General features: G+C 37.0%; 1 long non-coding RNA gene across 1 annotated transcript; it reads left to right on the plus strand.

The window, feature by feature from the left end:
• The first annotated feature begins 1,077 nt into the window (after positions 1-1,077).
• On the plus strand, positions 1,078-18,950 carry LOC149951804 (uncharacterized). Its single transcript, XR_016480044.1, has 5 exons — positions 1,078-1,254; positions 1,308-1,381; positions 18,607-18,636; positions 18,687-18,839; positions 18,896-18,950. It is a non-coding gene; the product is annotated as an uncharacterized LOC149951804 (long non-coding RNA).
• Positions 18,951-20,228: the final 1,278 nt, after the last annotated feature.

The raw sequence follows: 20,228 nt of genomic DNA on the forward strand, positions 1-20,228 counted from the left end.
CGCGCGCGTGACCTGAATAATTAATGAGATTAACAGGTGTTAATTAATTAGTTGACCTATCAATCAACCTGTTCAAGGTCGAATATTAATGAGCGTGGTATTGTTTAACTAGGTGGATTACCGTTAGGGGTCATTGACCTGTTAGATAGTAACATGTGTTTAGGATCATCAAGTAGTTACACTTGTTTATTATATGTTTGAATATTAATTTTTGGCGCGAATTTAACATGTGTTTCGGTTAGAAAAGCGCGGGAAATTGTAAGCGTCGATTAACAAGTGGTTAAACTCTTTAGGTTTATTAATGTCTGACATGAATATAAAGTAAAACCATAGACTATTTTTTTATGTCTAGTCACCACAAACTCTATAATCAGTTATGAATGCCTATTGAGCTTAATATACCAGATGGCCATTATTCCAAAGCGCCGCGTGGTTAAACTCTTTGAAAAGGTGTATTAATGTACAATTATTGAACATATTCGGTTTGACCAACACCGAACCATATATCTCTAAATATAAAACTTCTTCAGATGTGCAGAGTTCAGGATCAGCAGTGTCCAAATATTTAGTTGCTGAAACTCTTTTTGACCTTCATCCTCTAATTCGAAATTTAAGACTTCTTCAGATGTCCATAGTCCAGGATTATCAGTGTCCAAATATTTAGTTGCTGAAACTCTTTTGACTCCCATAGAACTCGTATTGAATTCATTATACCAGATGGCCATTATTCCTATTATACAAAGCATAACAATAAAGTTTACGATAAATAACTTAACATTTTTATATTGACATTTCGAATTTACCGCGCCTCCACGAAAATCTCTCCTTTCCAAGCCCCCTAGCGCCATCTATGTATTACGTTGCAAGATTACCATAAAAATATATTTTCGAACAAAAACTTTTTAAAATATATAGCATAAATATCAGTCTAATTTGTTTATTATATACCAATATTAATAACACTTTATAAATTACTAAATTTTTAATATATAATATTTAAGTTAGATGGCGCCACTTTCTTCACCCAGCATCTTCACCCAGCATCTTCACCCAGCATCTTTAATAGCCATTCTCCAAAAGAAAGTTAAGCCAGAAGTATTGTTAAGATAATGTTTTAAGTTTTGAACGTTTTAAATAGGATTTCGGGCACTCTAGTTATTGCTAATGGGAACTAAATTGTGCTAAGTATCTAACCGCGTAACTTTTAACATTTTTTTAGATTTCTAGGAATTATATTGGCCGCATACTTTCCAGGTAAACTTTTAGGCTTATAAATGAACATTTTTTAAAATATTTTAACGTTCTAGGATGTACGCCATTACTAACGGCCATTGGTAAAGCTCAACGAACAGTAACGGACTCATCATTGTCATTTGACAAGGTAAAAAACTATAATTTTGAGCTAGTATTTTGTTTTGGGTCGTATATATAAATATATATATATATATTGTATTATTCAATTTAAATAAGGTGTATGATAGAAAGATTTATGGGAGGTCGGGGGGGTTAAACTGGGTACGAGGCCCCGTCAAAAAGTTTCTCCAGCGCCACCAAGTGAGGCGTTTTAGAACGTATGTCGGGGAAACATTAAGTTGTTTTAAGACTAGCTTTACACACATTTTTGGTGGAATATTTTAAAATAATTTGAATGTTATTATAAGTATATTACCATGTCGAGAGGGATCCCAGCTACTAGTAGATTGTTGATTTTTCATAAGGAACGTAAGACTTTTTATCAGAAACATTAACGAATTGTGAGAATACATGGAAAAAATCCCGTCCTTTTATATCAGTAAATCCAGGAAAAACTGGAAATCAGAATCAGGTTATCGATAACTAGATGTGAATAGCCCTATAAATTAGAAAGGAATGTCATAGTATATAACCAGTTGTTAATATCGTATCTAATTAAAGTTTACGTGGTGGTTCAGGCTAGTGGCCATATTATTTTTGCAATGGACGATCTATTTTTAACATTACCGAGTAACGCTTCAAGCGATTTATACCCGGAAAATACAGCGTCTACTTATAAAGTAAATTTAGGACGACCTTTAAATGTACCTTCAAATTTTGAAGTTGGAATTAGCGAAATTATATTACCGCCAACATGGGAAAATATTACAGAAAAAAAACGGTCATTTTTAGCAGTTTCCACGACAACCGTTAAAAACGTGCAACCGTTTACATACTTTAAAATATCAGTGAAAGTGGGTAAAATTGAAGCGGAGAAAGACCAGAATGGAAATATCCTTCGATATAGTGTCGTGCGAAAACTTATTGCAGCGCTTAATGAAAGTTTAAAAGAATTCGGGCTTGATAATGAAATTAAAATTGAACTCCACGCAAAACCAAACGGGCTCTGTTGGAATTTGATAACCACCAATAACTACCATATTAGAATTCCCAATGGACCAATTAAAGAGCTTCTCGATTTTGAACCTAACATAAATCCATATCGGAAAGACGGATTTCATATTGGGTCATATTTTTGTACGAAACCTTTTGCTGGTTATATAAAGTCCTTATCGTTAAATAACTTTAATTATATTGAAATTAGAAGTGATAATGTACAAGACGCCGCGTTTAGAGTCGAAACTCGAATTGATTATCAAATACCGACTGGTGCTTACTCGAGTGTCCAAGACATTTTAGACGCAATGATGTTAACCTTGGATGAGGAAATAAGGGATAAATTTTAATTAACCATTAACCATAATGGATCCGTTCACATTGGAGCCGCGGCGGGGTTTGCAATTATATTTCATTCATCTGAGAAAGGTCTCGGTGAAATGTTAGGCTTTACGCGCTTTAGTGAACTCTTGGCCAATACAGACAGTCTCTACGCTGCTGATTTATCAATGGGAGCCAGAACACTATATATATATTCAAATTTAATATACCCTCAATATGTAGGCGATACGTTTGCCCCTTTGATGAAAATAATACCGCTAGCTGGAAATGATAAGCCGTTTGAAAAATCTATTATTTTTGACAAAATTGATTACTATCCTTTGAGAACAAATAATACAGAAATAGTTGACATTGACATGAAAACGGATTTTGGCGAAACAATAGCCTTTATAAACGGAAAAAGTGTCGTTAGACTTCATTTGAGACGAAATGGCCGACAGTGAAAGTTATTTCAAATATTCCCGCGAACAATATGGTGGCGGACCATTTTTTGCCGGACCAGTTTATCAACGGGGAAGAGGCGTGGGCGGAATTTTTAAAAAGCTGATAAAATATATAACACCCATTATCAAACCCGTGACCAATGAGGCTTTTGGAGTAGGCAAGAGATGGTGGCAAGATTTAAAACAAGGACATGACCCTAAAGAAACGTTAAAGAACAATTTAAGAATCGCCGGTAGCAATTTATTACATAAAGCGGCTGATCGATTAACGAGAAATCAGTCTGGCAGCGGCTGTCGTAAACGACGAACGGGCCCCATTAGGAAACGAAAAAAAGTGTCCAAACGGAGAGTTACAAAAAGAACCAAACTTGACTTTTTAGGATAATAATGGCGGTTTACGAGGGAATGCTAAGTCAGCTGGATATTTTTCAACGCCCATTGGTCAATACTAATGTAATTACCACAACGGAAATAAGATATTTACCAACAAATAATTTATCGGACAATGGCCCTCTGGAATTTTTTATTCCCGCGTCGGAAGATTTATATATGGGTTTATCAAAAAACTATGTTAAAATTGAAACTGAGACTTTTACATAACGATGGATCGAATGTCCCCGCCGCTGAAACAAAAGTGGCACCAACGAATAATCTAATAGGGTCGCTTTTTAGTCAATGCGATTGTTATCTCGGGGATACTTCTACCCAGTCTGCGAACAACTGCTACGCTTACAGTTCATACATTGAAAATTAGTCAACTATGGAGAAGATGCAAAAAATTCGCAACTCCAAAATAGCCTCTTTTATATGGACTCTACGACCAAGCCTACGGAAATGTGGTTAGATACGTTCAAGTCAGAGTCCAACGGGGCCCTGAAGCGAAGCTCAAGATCAAAAGAATCGCAATCCTTTGAAATAATGGGGCCTTTGTCTGTTGATGTGTGTAAAATTAATAAGTTTATGTTAAACCAAGTTCCGGTACGATTTCGTTTAGTTAGAAGCCCGCGCCTAACTACCGTCATGTCTATGGAAGCTGGCAAGGATTATAAATTAGTTATAGACCAAGCGTACTTGTACGTGACAAAAGTTAAAGTTAATCCTTCAATCGTATTGGCGCATGCTAAAATGCTGGAATCAGATATTCCAGCTATCTATCCCTTAACGCAACGATTGTTAAAAATTTTAGCGTAGCGAGAGGCCTAACGAGTATAAACCGCGATAACATCATTTTAGGTAGATTACCGAAACGAGCTATTGTGGTTTTTGTCAAGGAAGATGCGTTTATTGGGTCATTGAATAGTAATAGTTTACAATTTGAACATTTAAACGTGACCGATTTGTCCCTCTCGGTGGGTCCTGATCGTTATCCTCCTGATGGGTTCCAAATGGACTACGACGAAGGGAATTATTGTTTACCTTATCAGAGTCTATTTTCCGCGATGGGGATCGATGGGGCCGACCGTGGTAATTTCATAAGTTTTAAAAATTTTAAATACGGGTATAACATGTATCTGTTCGATCTAACAAGCGACAACAACGCTAGTGGGGATTATTTGTCTCTTAGAAAGGACGGTAGTTTACGACTCGATGTGCAATTTAAAAACGCATTAACCCATAATGTGACATGTATAATGTATTTTGAATTCGATAATGAGATTTTGATAACACGCGATCGCAAAGTAATTTATAACGCGGAATAAAACCCATTTAAAGCACTTTACCTTAAGCCGTTTAACAGTTCCTCGCTTGCAATCGTTCAACCATGTCACGCTCTCTTTATCTCTCCGATAAACTGGAAATTTTTCTTTCAAATGACATTCCGGGTACCGATCTTAAAATTAAACGCCAAGGGCATAGAAAATACGTTTCATTTAATCTTAACGTTTGGGAAAACTTATGGACATTTTCCGATGAAATTGACACATTCTTTGACTTGACAAAACCCCCAACCCGATTTCATAGTTGGCTAACCGATTACGTAAAACTCGAAGGATTTATATGTCAAAGAGGTAAATTTATTGATTTGCGTTCGCACGTCCGCGGAGCTAATGACAAGTATAATGTCTTGTACTCGACTTCAAACGGGTTTGCAATGTGTAAAACAAGCTGGGAGCGGTTAAAAATTATTCGTTTAAGTCTTAATACGGAAATTCAGGAGAGAAAAAACTATTACCAGTGTATGAAGAAATGTATTATAGACGAATTAACCGAGATTCTAATGTCGTTAACGGGATCCTGTGAAAATACAGCTTGTCACTTTCAATTGGCTCATGACATTACGTGCCTTCCCGTAGCTTCGCATTGGTCTGAAAGGCTTGAGGCTAATGTGAAAAGAGCTCTTCCTCTGGTCAATTATCAAAAGACTCTAAATAATTTTAACGAAAACTACCCACATTGTTCTTTAAACATACATAATTTATTTCATGCAATGGTTCACGATGTAAATGAAATTATTACAGAATTTTTGTTTTAATAAATGGTATAAATTTAAGAATATGGTTTGTTTAATTTTTATTACAAGTTAAAAGGTCAAAGCGCGCGGCCATGAATAAAACCATAGAGAAAGTCTATTACGATCCTGAAAATCCAGGGGGATTAGGCGGTGTCAAGCGATTAGAAAAAAGTTTGCCTTTAATTCCAAAGACCAAAATTAAAAAATGGTTGTTAACGCAAGACCCCTATACGATGCATAGAGACCGAAAGCTTAAATTTGCTCGTACACCAACATATGTGACGTCACTGAATGAAATTCATCAAATGGATTTAATAGTTTTGGACGAGTTGAAACCGGATTATAATTATATTTTAGTTAACATTGACGTTTTATCGCGCTTTTTATCAGCGTTACCTTTGAAAACAAAGAGCGGGAAAGACGTTCTACAGGCGCTAAAAAAATTCACAAAGTTAATAAACCCATGAAAATTAATACGGATCAAGGGAAGGAATTTCTTAATAAGACCGTACAGGATTATTTAAAAAAGAACGATATAAAACATTTTGTAAGTTACGGGGACATAAAATGCGGAATCGTAGAACGCGCCAATAGAACTCTCGAGAACAAAATATATCGTTTAATTACTAAAACTAAGAAACCAAATTTCATTAAGGATTTACCGAAAATTGTTAGATCGTATAATAACAGTGTACACAGGTCGACCGGGTTCAAACCGTGTGAAGTAACGGTTGATAATGAGCATTTAGTTTGGAAAAATCTTTACGGTAAAAAATCAATTAGGGAAAAAGCCAAATTCAAAGTCGGTGAACGTGTTCGATTAACAAAAGCCCCAAAAGCGTTTACTAAAGGCTACAAGGGATACTGGTCGAAGGAAGTGTTTACTATTAAGAGAGTGATTAATAGACCTCGTCCTGTTTACGTCATACAAGATCAAAATAAACAAGTCATCTTGGGTTCATTCTATCCCGAAGAACTACAAAAGATTCTATCATGAATACTAATCAGCTTGATGAATTTTTGAAATGTGATTATAAAACGCGCCCATTTTATATTGGTACATTTTCCAAAGACGCGATTCCCAAAAAACCACCGAAACAGAAAACGTATTGTTTTATTATAAATACGGACGATTCGACGGAACCAGGTTCTCATTGGGTCGCTGTGTTTATTGAATCGGGAAAGGGAGAATTTTTCTGTTCGTTTGGAAATTCACCTGTTACGTACAATTTTAACTTGGGTCATTTAGCTAAAAAGTGGGTATATAATAAAAATATTATCCAATCGATTGACTCGGAAACATGCGGTGCGCATTGTTTATTTTATATCGTATGTAAATGTTCGGGTATACTTATAGAGAAATATTAGATATGTATAATGATACTCTATATATCAATGACATAATCTCGTTATGGAATATGTGTCTGCATTTAATGAATCACGAAAATAAATATTGTAATCAATAAATTTTTTATTGTATCAATTTTTCCATTTTTTAAAAGGGCTTAATGCGCGGCGTCTGTTTTTAGGTGTCGGATAAGGTTTGCGAACATTTAGTCTCCTCTTCACGTGCTTTTCATTCGTTTGTAAATCTTTATCCGAAAATGGTAGAGACACAGCCTCCGATAAATTCTCCACGCTTTCAGCCGATGGCCTATACGTTGCGTCGCTGTCTCGTGCAGTACCCGTCGCGCCTTCAGACGTATTGAAGAGGTTCCTTATGTTACTGGTACTTTCGGAACGGCGTGGTGTACTACTTGAAAGAGGATCAAACTCGCGGCGGAGTGCTTCGTGGACGGCTTCGGGAATATTCGGTGTTGACTCCGCTATCAAATGATCCGGTAGAAACGCCGGGACTGGGGGAGTAGGTCGAAGAGGGGGTCTCGGTTCCGCGTGTAGATAAACGGGAATCGGATCGGGAGAAATCAACGTAGTACTGGGTGAAACGGGGGAACCGCGAGAGACATTTCTCGGAGAATTTGTTGGTGTAGCTACGGGTCGTATCATCTGCGCCGGTGCGAGAAGAGGGGCCACGGGCCGTATAATCTGCGCCGGTGCGAGAAGAGGAGCTAACGTATTCGATGGAGGAGGCATCGGTGGGGGCTCTAAACGAACGGCGGGGACTCCTTGAAATTCTTTAATTTTAAAGTACCTTTGAAGCATAGTTAAATACTCTCGTAACGTATCCTCCTCACTCCCTACTTTAATCGGTTTATTTATGATACTTTTCATTTGATTTTGAATAATGTCTATTAATTTGGCCGTATCGCTAAAATAGCTATCAGCGGGGACTAAAACGAATTTTTTCATCGATTAATAATACGGTTAAGAACCACGGGAATTAATGAACCGAGAATTGCACCCCAGAATCCGCCTCGCTGAGATATTAGAATTTTTCGACGGTTTAAGTCGGTTAAATTTTTACGAGCAAGTTTTCTGATGCACGCTTTATAGCGCTGTAATATTTTTTTCCTATTTGCGCCTACAGGTAGCGCCCCCCGGGTAATATTAAGACAAATATTAGAAATAGAGTTTAATTGTTCGGGACTAGCGTTTTTAATTAAAAATTTGCGTTGACTGGGGGAAGCTTTTTTAATGAGCGTTAAATAAGGTTTATGTTCCCGTATCGCTCGTGGCCAAGTCATCTTACGTAATGAAACAATTTTATAAATACATTCAAATTTATTCAAAAAACACAAAGAATTTATACAATGAAAACATTTTCACATATTTTATATAGAATATATTTAACAGAATAATTTTTTTTAAACATTATTTTTAAACCCGTCACCATTACTCTAGAAAAGTTATCATTGGGCCCTCTTCAAATAAGCAATTTGTTCGCACTTTGAAATGTTCTGGTGTTTCTTGATTTAAATCTAAAACAATATTAGAATAGGGTCGGGAAGCAGTTACATTATTGTACACAGTACTTAGAAAATTTGGGTTATTAGGAAATACTTGTCGACTGAGACATTTAATCTGACTAGGATCACGTGGACTCTTAAATAGAACAATATACGATGAGTTCAAGCTAATATCGCGAGCCGCTCGACCTTGACCAAAAACATTTTGGGTTAAGAATAATATAGTTAAATTTAAGTGGTGACTACCAACACGAAATAATTCCGAAACGTACGCGTTATTTAAACAACTTTGAGAGAGATCGTCGAGAACGAGCAAGTTATTTATAGAACTATCAAATATTTCTTCCGGTTTCTCATTTAATAAACCCTGATGAAACTCGATATCAGGTATAATTTTTTTAAGCTCATTGAATTTTTCCGACCAAATATTATAACAATAAATGATTCGCTCGGGAGGTTTCTCGAACAGCGTGTGTCGATTTTTTAAAAGCCGAAAAGTCCAAACTCTTTTCCGCATCGACTCGGTCCACTGATGAGGAACGTGGTCGGTGATTTAAACTTGAGCCGCGTTACTGACATTTTTGTAGCCGAAGGGAATACTGGTACCGTCGCTCTTGAAGATCCGCTTGTTAGACGTAAATCCAACGAGTTTTTCAGCTGGTTTTTGGAATAGCTGCCCCGTTTTTAAACGTTTCACGTTAAATGTGACTTCGACGCTGTATTTCAATTGTTGGTTGCGTGTAGCGAGGTCCTTCAAAGCTTCAAAGTTGACAATTGACTGATTTTTTTTAGTCAATGTAATGCCCTTAAGTTTAGTGAAAATCTTTCCAGATTCGAATAAAATTGAATAAGCTTTACATCCCAAGGAAACAAAGGCTTTTATATTTTCATTGGGATACTGGTCAGCTAATGTACCTAGGGTAGTCCCTAGCGGAATATTTAAGTCTTTACTCATATAAAGAAAAGCAGAATCAGTATCGACGTAATTTAAATTAGAACCAATTTGAGCCATTAATTTGTATAATTTACTACGGCCGTAACTGGCTACAAACGCGCCTATCGTTGGTGACCCTTTCCGATAAGTTGGAACGTAGTCTTCCCGAAAACGAGGGGTGACTAAGGCTATATCATCGTCTAGTAGTTTAAAATCCGTTAATTCTTTGGTTTTATCGGCCAAAATTTCAACTAATTCCTTATAAGAATTAATAAAAACACTTTGGCCTCGATTTAAATTAATGGAATTTTTGCCCCACAGACTGTTTAGACTAAGTTTGCCAATAGCTTTTAAAGCGGGATTATCGGTTATATCGTCTAAATTTAAATCTAACCCGTCAATTTCATTAAAGTCTCGTAAATAATTAAGTTTTTGTTCTAATGTAATTATGTCTTTTGGATACGACGAATTTTGAACTTTGATTTTGTAAAAAAGCCGAATATAGTCATCGAATAGCGGACAATCTTTATCGAATGTCTCTTGGTAATGATGTACTTCGTGAATTGTAATAATTTTGTAACCGTACTCTATCGCTAGATAAAACTCGGGGGTCGTCCACACGTCGGTTATGCTACGCTCTCGATCAGTATGGGTACATTCGAAACATTGTTCAGCTGCACATTTGTAGCAGAGAGTATAATAAATTTTACTATTAATTTTAGCTGAGAGAATAGGGAGGTTTAAATTGGTAGGTGGCAGCACCGTAGCTTTAATCAGACCAAAATAAGCGTTAACGGAAAAATTAAAGTTACAAGTTATAATTTCGGGGCTTGATTTGGGATATTTATAGGAACTCATCTGGACGGACGGGTACATACTATTGAAATCCACGACTTTGATTGGTCGATCGGGAGTGGCTTCGGCGTAAATTACAAAGTTTTCGACCCTCCCCCCGCGAATGGCGTCTCTCGCTCCTATCGGTTTGGTAAAGGGTAGGGAATCGCAAAAACTCGCAATTGCTGGGTCTTCTACTAACTCATCATACTCGTGTTCCCATATACTAATAAACTGTGCATTAGGCTTTTTCTTTTTTAAAAAATTTTCGCGGTCTAAGGTTTTGAGATAAATATTTAAATTATAATCTTTTAACTGTTTATCGTAAGCCTGGTGGTCAGTGTGCAGTGGGCATTTATGGTAATGGCAGCCGTAAAATTCGGCAATTATTTCGGGCGAGGAACAATAACCGTCTAATCGATAGGGGTAAATTACATGTTCTCCACCTAGCGATCGAGCCGTTTGAAATGTCACGTTGAGTTTTTTCCCCAAATAAGCTAACCATTTTAGGGCCTTGACACTATGCCGTTTCCTATAACCCGTCCCCGGAACTATCGCGATAGTGTTTGGTTCGACAAATCTACTAAGGAATAAATTTGTGACGGCTCCCGGCAACGTTATGGCGTTTGACCCTAACAAATCAAAATCGACTGTTTTTAAAAATAAATTTCTAAAACTATCGAATCCTTTCTGTAAAAGTTTAACGTCATCGATCGCGTATTCGGTTAAAACTTTATTTAGATCAAAAACGACGTAACGTTGGGAATCGTACCATTGATTAAATTCTACGATTTCCTCGTCCGTAAATTTGTCGATACCAAAATATTCTTTCTCGGGGAGGGCGCCGATATAATCTAAATTGTTTTCCGTAGCGAATGAATAACAAAAATAACCTTTCTTTTGGACAATCTTAAAAGTTTTCGAGAAATTTCGAAGGGCTGTAGGTAGGAACATGAAACTATCAATAAAGGCTATTTTAAATTGGGCGAGAAACATACCCAGGGCTTTGGAACCGGTATAAATTATCTCGGGTTTAATCTTTCGTTTTAATAGACCGTTAAGAATAAGCAACGTATCGAAACCACTCCCGAAATGGCTAATTAATATGACGTTTTCAAAGACCGGCCTCGTAACCGTATCTCTTTTCCGACCATTAACTGTCACCTGGCATGCTAATAAATAATCTAGGAAATTTTGAACGCAATCAAAGCCGTGAAATTTTCGGTAATCATAATTGGTCGAAAATGGCGCTTCTTGCATCGCGGAAATGATTAAAATTGGTCTAATTTTAGTGTCAGTCGTTATGGTTTCAAAATCAAAATAACATAGTCGTTTCTCATTTGATTTTATTTCTAATGGGCGGACGTGACACTCGTTTTTGGGATGCTCAATTTTGCAAAAAGCGCATTTGTTGTCGCAATTATGATGGCCTTCATAGTCTTTCCCGCAATTTAAACAGCGCCTTAAAACCTGACAGATTCCTTGTTCTACGTGTTGGGAGAAACAATTTGGTCCGGCAAAATACCTATTACAGTCATTACAACGGGTAGCCTGTTCTATACTGGGGTGAAACTCTGGGCCGCGACAGCGCCGGCATTTAAGCTCGGATCCGCAGTCGTGACTTTTTTTTTCTTTGTCTTTATATAACAGGGTAAGACAAAATTTACAATAATATTTTGCCCCAAACATGGCCGAATAAGATCGTACGACGTGGGTGTGGTCTTTAATTTTTAAGAGGAAAATTTGTTTTTCTTTGAAGGGACCAATAAACACTTTATCGAAATCATCTTCCGCCGAGATTAATATAATTTGGTAGTCGGGTAATATATTTTGGAATCGGTTAATGTCTATTATTTCTACGGGACCTTCGGGAACCCCCGCTAGGGCGTGTAATTTTTTAGCTTCAATTTCTTGTTCGGGCTTTTGCCCGTTTCTAATTGTCTTTAAATCGTTTTGATTAAAACTAGCACCCTGTGCTAAACTTTTCAAATGCTGATAGTCGGCCAAAACTCTTCCCACCGCCAGGGCTCTCGTAAAACATAAATTGTCCGTATTTCTAATGGGAATAAATGTGTTACCTTGGTTGATATACTGATCTAAACATTCATAACTTTTGCTTCTAACACTGCGAGGAAGTCCTCTCATAGGGGTATCTTGAAGAAATATTAGGTCGAATCGGAGGGGTGACTCTAGATAAATGGTTTTTACGGACTGGGCTACCTTTTCAATCCCCGTTAAAATTCTCTCAGCTGTCAACTCATTAATTTTCATTAATTGGAAATTTATAGGATCTTGCAGCTCATCGGAAATTACCACCACCCTGACGCGCGTGTAGCCTAAATTATCGGCCGTAATTCTATCTAATATTGATTGGAAAATACGGGTCAGTTGGTTACTGATATCCGCGTGGTTTAATTGGTCTAAATTTTTAAAATTACACTCGAATCGCATAGATTTACACCTATACTTTCGAGAAGAACTAGCAATGATTTTATCTATTGAGTAAAAATTTTTAGGGTTGAAACGGGTGCTAAGATCGAGGGCCATGGTGTTTTTAAAGTCCTGCGTAAATATTTAATACGGTTTGAATCGTTGTCGCGACGTCGTAAACTTCGCCGGAATTCTGCAAGTTTAATAGTTTTTCGTAGTGACGTCCACGGTTCTTGTAAACTAGAACTTCACCTCGCCGACCCGCTAGAATTTCAACCTTCTCGTTTCTTAGTTGAAAATCACCTTCTTCATAAACTATCTGTTCTAGATACTCTTTTAACTCCCACGCCTAATCTAGTTTGACGCAAACATCGTCTTTCGTCGCGGTTGGCCGATCGCTATTTTTGACGTAACGTCTTACGTCTAAATACAAGTTATTTTTAAAACTTGCAATTTTTATCCCGAAATTTTTATGGCGGGAAAACTCTACGACTATATCCGTCCAGCCGTCGTCTACTGGTTTAGATGGACCGGCTTGAGATGGACCTGGTTGAGATGGGCCTGGCTTGGATAGGGTGCTTTTGGGTGGCGCATCAACTGGTTTGAATGGCGATTGTTTCGAAGGGCTATCGAGTACCTCGTGGCATGTTAAATTTATGATATCAGGTTGATTCTTCGGGATGTCTACTTCGAAACGAGTTTTCTTAATATTTTATTTATTTCCGAAATCTAATCGACGACGGACCTTATTGACCTGGGAGCAGGGGGATGTTTCGGATTGGTTCTAAAAATTAAACTAAATTAAATGGTGTAAAAAATAGACTGAATTAATAAACTATTACTTTGCGGTCAAAATCCATCGTGCCAGAATAATTTCCTAACAATAAACGGTCATTTAAAAAAGGTAATTCCCCAAATTTTAAAATGTACTTACAATTTCTTCAAGTCGAATGCAAGTTGTGAAATAAATGCAAATAAAGCGCGTCCCTCTATTTATAGTCGCTTAGGAACTTCTATAACACATGCTAATTTATCTAACGCTTTTATTAATACATGCGTAATTTTTCGTAATAAACAACAAGTTGGCAAGCCAAAATATACCTCTCCTCGGAAGCATTGTCCCTAGTGGTATTAATTTCTCGAGATGACCCTCAAAGTTATATCTCCCCAATTCAGAGTTATTTACTAATAACGTAATCCCGGTTCAATCCCGCCCGGTATAAAATTTTAATTTGAATTAAAATAATTGAGACGAAACAACCGAGATTAATTTATTCAGAATATTATAAATTAAGTAGTTACAACAGTGAGTTAGACGAACTAGAACAACGCACAATTGAATTTAACCCTATTTACAGAAAATTTTTATCAGTTAAATGTAATACGAAGCAAACTTTAATAAAAGAAATATCTACAGAGGGTATTTGTATTTTTATCGCTTACGATATAACAACACAGAAAACCTTCTTTAAACCACTTCACACGAAAAAATGATAATTAAAGCCAACAATACCGCCCAAAAGCTCAACACAATCAAAATTAAAATACAACTAGCGGTATTAATTTCTCGAGATGACCCTCAAAGTTATATCTCCCCAATTCAGAGTTATTTACTAATAACGTAATCCCGGTTCAATCCCGCCCGGTATAAAATTTTAATTTGAATTAAAATAATTGAGACGAAACAACCGAGATTAATTTATTCAGAATATTATAAATTAAGTAGTTACAACAGAGAGTTAGACGTACTAAAACAACGCACAATTGACTTTAACCCTATTTACGGTACAAGTTTGGCTTCGTATTATATTTAACTGCTAATTTTAATGAAAGAAATATCTACAGAGGGTATTTGTATTTTTGTCGCTTACGAAATACTTGCCGCATAGTTAACGCTCATTTTATTTCAACGTTCGCCCGATCAAGATACCGTAGATATCTGGTAGTGGACGACTCGTAGACTGTCGGAACCATCCTGTTGACGTTGGGACACATACCGCATGAAAAAGACCAAAACCGTCCAATTTCCAATATCATATAATGACTCGCACACCAAGGATATCAATGACTGCATTAGGAATCGTAGATATCCAAATATCCACACCACCAAAAAACTTATTAACAAGAAGCGAAAAACTTACCATTCACAAAGCACAGAAAGCCACTTGACTAAACGTATATCAATAAATGACCGTAGAGGGAATAGTTAGGGTTCTTTATAAAAAAACACAAACGAACCCAATTGATGAACTGCATTAAACATCTTAATCAGCCGAGAAAACGTTTAAAATAAATTACGACCGAGTTGAAAACCAGACCAACTCGATATGTTGTTAATAAATGAATTATTAAGCTTGAAAACCAATACGCTAAACCTAATAGATAAGAATATACGACTGAAAAAACTAAATAAATTACAAACAAGTTGGCAAGCCAAAATATACCTCTCCTCGGAAGAATTGTCCCTAGTGGTATTAATTTCTCGAGATAACCCTTAAAGATATATCTCCGCAATTTAGAGTTATTTGTTAAAAATATTAACCCATTTCTATCCCGCCCGGTATAAAATTTTAATTATAATTAAAATAATTGAGACGAAACGACCAATTTTAATTTATTCAGAATATCATAAGTTAAGTAGTTACAACAGTAAGTTAGACGTACTATAACAATGCACAATTGAATTAAACCCTTTTACAGAACAAGTTTATCAGTTAAATATAATACGAAGCAAATTTTAATGAAATATCTACAGAGGCTTTTTGGAATTACTCGCTTACGAAATACTTGCCGCATCTTTAACGCTCATTTTATTTCAACACTCGCCCTTGATGAAGATACCGTAGATATCTGGTAGTGGACGACTCGTTCACTTCCTGTTGACGTTGTGACGCATACCACATGAAAAAGACCAATGCCGTCCAATTTCCAATATCATATAATGACTCGCACACCCAAGAAATCATTGACTGCGTTAGAAATCGTAGATATCCAAATATCCACACCAAATGTATTTACAAGAAGCAAAAACCTTACCATCAACAAAGCACAGAGAGCCACTTGACTAACCGCCAGCTTTTAAAGCAATTAACGTTAAATTATCTCCTTTGAATTAACAGAACTATATATAGGTCGTTAAGAAAGTGGACCACCCACAGGGTCTACCCTTTAACCCTCTAATCTCGGCTGACTGCGCTAAAACAAGATTTAACCTTTAAAAAATACCAGATTAGGCCTTCATAAATTCATTAATAAAAAAAGACTTTATTACCTATTATGCTTACGATGCCTGTCTTAATTTCAGTGAATCTAAGCAGCTATCGGTGGTTCTGTGGTAGAGCGCTCGACTGCCAAGCCGAATGGTCTGGGTTCGAAGCCTGGGTGGCGCATTTGTTTTTAATCAATAGAGAAACGCTAAATTAGAATTTCTTCGATGCAATAATTTCAATTTCAATTCTATTTCAATTAAACCAAATTTTCGTACTCTATTAAATACGCTTCCGATAAAGCTGAAGGTCTAATTTTCAATAAGGCGTAACAAGTGTCGGTGGTTCTGTGGTAGAACGTCCGCCTGTCAATCAGGAGGTCTCGGGTTCAAATCCCGCCCGATGCGATCGCAAATTGATACTAAGACGAATACCGTGTACAACTGGTGGAAACCCTGCCATTGGACGTTGAGAGGTAGCATTACACTCAGCACTCGGTCCGTCCCAAAGTCATTAAGAAGAAGTTGGAGAGAAAACGCCCATATAAACACAACAGACTCAACATGCACATCCATCAGAACACAAACACAACAAATTCAACACTCACAACCTACGCATAAACATTACAAAAACCGTAATACACCAAACCGTCACGACGGTGAGCGAAAAAACACCATCCAAACCAAACCGCAAATGCATCCGTTAACGCTCACCGTCACACGGTGGTTTTGCCAACCCTTTGAGAAACTGCGTACGCAGTGATTACACTTTGCACCGAAAATGCGAACGCGTTCGCAGTCCTGACAGACAGACACACCCACAGACCCACCCACAGACAGGCACGGTCGTTGTATAACCCCTCCTAGGGGACTTTGTCCCCTCGGAGAGGTAAAAACTAACGGGTTCTACCCTTTATCTTATCTGCTGACTGCGCTAAAACAAGATTTGACCATTAAATTTTTTGAAAATGCGACGTATACACTTTGAAGGTTCCGTCAAAAATTATCCTTTCCCAAACGTAAAGGTTCTCAAAACATTAATACACAAAAAATAAGTAAAAAGGTTCCTCCAAAAAATGAACCATTTTGCGGAAGAAGTAAATAATTTTAAAAGAATAAAAGATAAAACAAATATACAACCGCAAAAATAAAACGTCAAATAATAGAAGAAAACAATCTTTAACTCCATTCATTAAAAAAACCCTAAACAAAAGTACCAAATTGAAATAAAGCAACTTATTATATTAAACAAGATTAAGTCTTTATAATTTTTTCGTAAAAAAACCACATTAGGCCTTCACAATTTCATTCGTAAAAAAATTCAAGACTTTGTTAACTATTATGCTTACAATGAGTGTCTTATTTGCAGTATAGCTTGAAGTTATCGTTGGTTCTGTGGTAGAGCGCTCGACTGCCTAACTGAACGGCCCGGGTTCGAAACCTGGGTGACGCATTTGTTTTTAATCAAATGAGAAATCGCTAAATTAGAATTTCTTCGATGCAATAATTTAAATCTTTCACGAAATTTTGCTCTATTTCAATTAAACCAAAATTTCATGCTCTATTAAATACGCTTTTGATAAAGCTGAAGGTCTAATTTTCAATGAAACGTAATAAGTGTCGGTGGTTCTGTGGTAGAACGTCCGCCTGTCAAACAGGCGGTCTCGGGTTCGAAACCCGCCCGATGCGATCGCAAATTGATACTAAGACGAATACCGTGAACAATTGGTGGAAACCCTGCCATTGGATGTTGAGAGGTAGCATTACACTCAGCACTCGGTCCGTCCCAAAAGTCAATAAGAAAGAGTTGGAGAGTTACCACCCGTACATACACACCACAAACTCAACACCCACAAACGTCATAACAATAACACAACATTACCACCCTACACATAAACATTACAATACCGGAATATCCAAACTACTGAATTAAACCTGTCGTGACGGCGACCGTTGACGAAAAAAAACCACCAAACCAACCCCGACTGCAAATTAATCCGTTAACGCTCACCGTCCCACGGTGGTTTTGCAAACACGGTTTTTCGACTTTGTTCCCTAATTACTAGCAACTGCGAACGCAGAGATCTCGAGAAACTGCGTACGCAGTGATTACACTTTGCACCGAAAATGCGAACGCGTTCGCAGGCCTGACAGACAGACAGACCCACCCACAGACCTACCCACAGACCCACAGACAGACACGGTCGTTGTATAACCCCTCCTAGGGGACTTTGTCCCCTCGGAGAGGTAAAAACCCCCTGGCGGGACGCTTAGGAACTTCTATAACACATGCTAATTTTCATAACGGTTTTAGGTACTCGTAATTTTTCGTAACGGTTTTTTTATATCAACATGTGGTAAATTGTTAGGAAACTCCATTTTCTAATGGTTTTGTAATAATTTTTACGTACTCTATTAACGCAACGGTTTTTTAAAATAAATCAATGTTTTCTCGAGAAAAATTCCATACACGAACCTAACCTCGAGCTATAGAAATAGTAAATCAAATATTTAGGTTAAGATTGCCGGGTATAAAAGGCGTGATTTTTTCATGTTTTATCACATTTCGTTCCTGAACTACAATGTAAGTTGTAAAACGTCTTAATACGAATCTTTTCAACAAAAATTTAAAAATTAGGGCTTCCAACACTACAGCAGACTTTATTAAAGTAGTGAAGGGGAGAGGACGCGGAAGTAATGTACTTTTGATAATATACTGTAACAAGTAATTGATAATTATTAAATTATAGGAGAAAACGTGGACCTAGGACCACTTCGAAGTAATTATTTTCTATTTTTTATTATACTTTTATAAAATGTCTAACAATAGGACCCGACACGTTGCCACCACCCTCCACGCCTTCGGACCCACCAACACCCGGGAACTCCCCAACGCCCTCGAACTCTCCCACAATTCCATATCGGGAGATTTTGATAAACCCGTCATTGTCGGCGGAAATGCGAGTACTGGACTTGAGGAAAGGTAATTCGTTAAATATATTTTAATACGTATGAAATTATAATATGAATTTTTTCTAGCGCCGGGGATCAAAATCATCGTGGAAGAGGGTAATATATTCAACATGTTTTATTATATTAGCAACTAATTTATGTAATTTTAGGTGGCGCCCTTAAAATTTTAATTTAAATAAACTGTTTATATTTATTTTTGTCTCTTTCTTAATAAGCACGTTAGTTGTATCATATAAACCAATTTCATACAGATTGGTTAAAACGTACCATTCCTAATAAACCTTAACTTGTTAATCGACGCTTACAATTTCCCGCGCTTTTCTAACCGAAACACATGTTAAATTCGCGCCAAAACTTTAACAGTTCAACCATATAGCTACCAGGTCAATTACCCCTAACGGTTAATTATGAAGGTACAAACATGTAATAGACCTATATAGTACAACCTATACCCGTTTCCCCGCCAAAATCATGTCAAACATAAGTGTACATTAATAAACCTAAAGAGTTTAACCACTTGTTGATTTTTATACACGCGACGCTTACACTTTCCCGCCAAAAATTAATATTCAAACATATAATAAACAAGTGTAACTACTTGATGATCCTAAACACATGTTACTATCTAACAGGTCAATGACCCCTAACGGTAATCCACCTAGTTAAACAATACCACGCTCATTAATATTCGACCTTGAACAGGTTGATTGACAGGTCAACTGATTAATTAACACCTGTTAATCTCATTAATTATTCAGGTCACGCGCGCGTGATACGCGCCCGAGGGGGGGTCGGCAACGCGATTCCCCGCTTCATTCCCCCCCGTCACGCAGCTGGGGACGCGGTAGCCACGCCCCCGCTTGGCTAGGAATAGGGGGGTAAACTACTAATGGTTCATCAGATGCATCTTAAAAACTCTTCGTTCCAGAAATAAAGCTTGACAAACCCAGCATTTAACACTAAATTTAAAACTATCTATAAAATCAAACGCGTGTTTGCGACATGGTTCCTCATAATAACAAGGGTTCTCGGTAGGCGATTTGCATTTAATTTCTGGTTTCCCCATAAATAACTTCATTTTTTTAACCTTTAAAGAGCTCGAGTTTTGAGACGTCTTACGCTTACACATATCCTTTGGTTTTTAAATGTCAAAAGAATTATCATTTATAGAAATAGTTTTATCGACAGTTTAGACTCTTTTATTAGTTATTTAAAGTATTTTGGGTGGGGCCGAAAGTTGTCAAGGCTATAAAGCGAAGGTCGCGAATTCGTTTCCCCATCTCGCAATTAACTAATTAGCATTTTTAAATGGCTAAAAAACAAAAAAAATAAATTTGATAAGTAAATTAACATAAGTATTCGGGGGGTCACATATTACCGCCGATATCTCGGTTCGAGC

Source organism: Leiobunum rupestre, chromosome 3, assembly GCF_980474605.1.
Source record: "Leiobunum rupestre chromosome 3, qqLeiRupe1.1.hap1, whole genome shotgun sequence".
Taxonomy (NCBI): domain Eukaryota; kingdom Metazoa; phylum Arthropoda; class Arachnida; order Opiliones; family Sclerosomatidae; genus Leiobunum; species Leiobunum rupestre.